Here is a 3985-nt window from a genome sequence, read left to right as displayed (position 1 = left end):
AAACGTGCATTACGGGGCACACGCGTACCTACCGGGGCATACCGACCCCTATTGGGGCACACGTGTGCATATCGGGGCATACCGGGCCTATCGGGGCACACGCGTACATACCGGGGCATACCGAGCCCTACTGGGGCACACGTGCGCATATCGGGGCGTACCAAGCCTATCGGGGCATACGCATGTATCCCAAGGCATACCGAGTCTATCCGGGCATACGCGTTCATACCGGGGCGTAACGGGCCTATCGGGGCATACTTGGGCATATCCGGGCAAAAAATGCCCAAAACTTGCGCAACCTTGGCAACCGTGGTCCATTCCTCTCTATATGCCTAGCCTTGCCAACCGTGGTCCATTCCTCACTATATGCCATGGCCTTGTGCCCATGGTCTTCCCAAGACAGCGTCCAAGGCCCCCGGAAGGCCAAGGGAGCCCAACCCAGCAATGCCCTGCTATGGCAAGCCAAGGCCAAGCATTCCGGTGCCTATCCGGGCAAAAATGCGATTCCTCTCTATATGCCTAGCCTTGGCAACCGTGGTCCATTCCCCACCATATGCCATGGCCTTGTGCCCATGGTCTTCCCAAGACAGTGTCCAAGGCGCCCGGAAGGCCAAGGGAGCCCAACCCAGCAATGCCCTGCTTTGGCAAGCCAAGGCCAAGCATTCCGGTGCCTAACCTTGGCAACCGTGGTCCTTTCCTCACCATATGCCATGGCCTTGTGCCCATGGTCTTCGCAAGACATCGTCCAAGGCGCCCAAAAGGCCAAGGGAGCCCAACCCAGCAATGCCCTGCTAGGGCAAGCCAAGGCCAAGCATTCCGGTGCCTAACCTTGGCAACCGTGGTCCTTTCCTCACCATATGCCATGGCCTTGTGCCCATGGTCTTCGCAAGACATCGTCCAAGGCGCCCAAAAGGCCAAGGGAGCCCAACCCAGCAATGCCTTGCTAGGACAAGCCAAGGCCAAGCATTCCGGTGCCTATCCGGGCAAAAACGCCCAAAGCATGCCCATTCCTTAGCCTATCCAGGCAAAAACGCCCAAAATCTGCACATTCTAGTGCCTATCCGGGCAAAAACGCCCACCAGCATGCCACCCTCCTATAGGGTTTGCGCAACCAACCAGCCTAACCACCAGTGGCAACCAAAGGTGCTGTTAGCGACGACTTCTGAAGACGCAACGAGACGCGACGTGTTTGCGCCCAGACGCGACGAGACGATGCGGGATCTGCGCCCAAGAATGCCTAGACCCGTCGACTTGATGCGGGATCAGCTCGCCCAAGCATGCCTAGTGTGCAAGGCCTGTGTGCAAGGCTAGTGTCCAAGGCTAGTGTGCAAGGCTCATGTGGAACGCTAGTGCGCAAGGCTAGTGCCCAAGGCTTGTGTGCCAGGCCCGTGTGCAAGGCTAGTGTCCAGGGCTTGTGTGCATTGCTTGAGTGCAAGGCTTGTGTGCATTGCTCGAGTGCATGGCTTGTGTGCAAGGGTTGTGCGCAAGGCTAGTGTGCGGGGCTTGTGCGCATGGCTAATGTGCACGGCTTGTGTGCATGGCTACCGTGCAAGGCTAGTTTGCATGGCTAGGGTGCAAGGCTCGCATGCGAGGCTAGTGTGCAAGGCTGCGTGCAAGGGAAGCGTGCAGGGCGAGTGTGCGAGGCCACTGTGCACGGCGCCAGCACTAGCGAGCCATCATCCGCGTTGCCATGGCTCGCTTGGCCTTGGCTTGCCAGGCCCCGACACGAGCAATCGCGCATTTTCTTTGCAACCGACCATCAATGCCGCCCAACGGGGCCAGCACGAGCAGTCATCCGCGGTCCCCTGGCCCTGCGCACGTTTGTCTTTGAAACCGAGCATCAATGCCACAGAAAGTGCCGGGGCGCCAGCTGGAGCCATCATCCGACGTGCCATGGCTCGCTTGGCCTTGGCTTGCCGGGCCCCGACACGAGCAATCGCGCATTTTCTTTGCAACCGACCATCAATGCTGCCCAACGGGGCCAGCACGAGCAGTCATCCGCGGTCCCCTGGCCCTGCGCACGTTTGTCTTTGAAACCGAGCATCAATGCCACAGAAAGTGCCGGGGCGCCAGCTGGAGCCATCATCCGACGTGCCATGGCTCTGGTCCCATGGTCTTCGCAACCGAGCATTCGTGACACCCGCGGGGCCAGGACACCAACCCTTCCGACACGAGCATTCGCGCATGTTCTTTGGCCACACAACGGCGCCAGCACGAGCAAAATCATCCGCGGTGCGGTGGCCTTGCACGGCCTTTTGTCTTTGGAACCAACCATCAGTGCCACGGGAAGTGCCGGAGTCCCGGCATCCGCGGTGCCAAGTCATTGCGCCCTTGGTCTCTGCAGCGGGGCATGCCGGGCACTCCCAACCATTGCAAGCAAGCAAGCAAGCAAGAAAGAAAGTAAGTAAGTAAGTAAGTATTACATATAGGGGCGGGACATGCGGGGAGATCTGCGAAACGTGCATTACGGGGCACACGCGTACCTACCGGGGCATACCGACCCCTATTGGGGCACACGTGTGCATATCGGGGCATACCGGGCCTATCGGGGCACACGCGTACATACCGGGGCATACCGAGCCCTACTGGGGCACACGTGCGCATATCGGGGCGTACCAAGCCTATCGGGGCATACGCATGTATCCCAAGGCATACCGAGTCTATCCGGGCATACGCGTTCATACCGGGGCGTAACGGGCCTATCGGGGCATACTTGGGCATATCCGGGCAAAAAATGCCCAAAACTTGCGCAACCTTGGCAACCGTGGTCCATTCCTCTCTATATGCCTAGCCTTGCCAACCGTGGTCCATTCCTCACTATATGCCATGGCCTTGTGCCCATGGTCTTCCCAAGACAGCGTCCAAGGCCCCCGGAAGGCCAAGGGAGCCCAACCCAGCAATGCCCTGCTATGGCAAGCCAAGGCCAAGCATTCCGGTGCCTATCCGGGCAAAAATGCGATTCCTCTCTATATGCCTAGCCTTGGCAACCGTGGTCCATTCCCCACCATATGCCATGGCCTTGTGCCCATGGTCTTCCCAAGACAGTGTCCAAGGCGCCCGGAAGGCCAAGGGAGCCCAACCCAGCAATGCCCTGCTTTGGCAAGCCAAGGCCAAGCATTCCGGTGCCTAACCTTGGCAACCGTGGTCCTTTCCTCACCATATGCCATGGCCTTGTGCCCATGGTCTTCGCAAGACATCGTCCAAGGCGCCCAAAAGGCCAAGGGAGCCCAACCCAGCAATGCCCTGCTAGGGCAAGCCAAGGCCAAGCATTCCGGTGCCTAACCTTGGCAACCGTGGTCCTTTCCTCACCATATGCCATGGCCTTGTGCCCATGGTCTTCGCAAGACATCGTCCAAGGCGCCCAAAAGGCCAAGGGAGCCCAACCCAGCAATGCCTTGCTAGGACAAGCCAAGGCCAAGCATTCCGGTGCCTATCCGGGCAAAAACGCCCAAAGCATGCCCATTCCTTAGCCTATCCAGGCAAAAACGCCCAAAATCTGCACATTCTAGTGCCTATCCGGGCAAAAACGCCCACCAGCATGCCACCCTCCTATAGGGTTTGCGCAACCAACCAGCCTAACCACCAGTGGCAACCAAAGGTGCTGTTAGCGACGACTTCTGAAGACGCAACGAGACGCGACGTGTTTGCGCCCAGACGCGACGAGACGATGCGGGATCTGCGCCCAAGAATGCCTAGACCCGTCGACTTGATGCGGGATCAGCTCGCCCAAGCATGCCTAGTGTGCAAGGCCTGTGTGCAAGGCTAGTGTCCAAGGCTAGTGTGCAAGGCTCATGTGGAACGCTAGTGCGCAAGGCTAGTGCCCAAGGCTTGTGTGCCAGGCCCGTGTGCAAGGCTAGTGTCCAGGGCTTGTGTGCATTGCTTGAGTGCAAGGCTTGTGTGCATTGCTCGAGTGCATGGCTTGTGTGCAAGGGTTGTGCGCAAGGCTAGTGTGCGGGGCTTGTGCGCATGGCTAATGTGCACGGCT

The sequence above is a fragment of the Tasmannia lanceolata genome, unplaced genomic scaffold (assembly GCF_043159265.1).
Source record: "Tasmannia lanceolata isolate RefF3 unplaced genomic scaffold, GAP_Taslan_0.1 ptg001189l, whole genome shotgun sequence".
Classification (NCBI taxonomy): domain Eukaryota; kingdom Viridiplantae; phylum Streptophyta; class Magnoliopsida; order Canellales; family Winteraceae; genus Tasmannia; species Tasmannia lanceolata.
Note: the sequence above shows the minus strand (reverse complement) of the source record.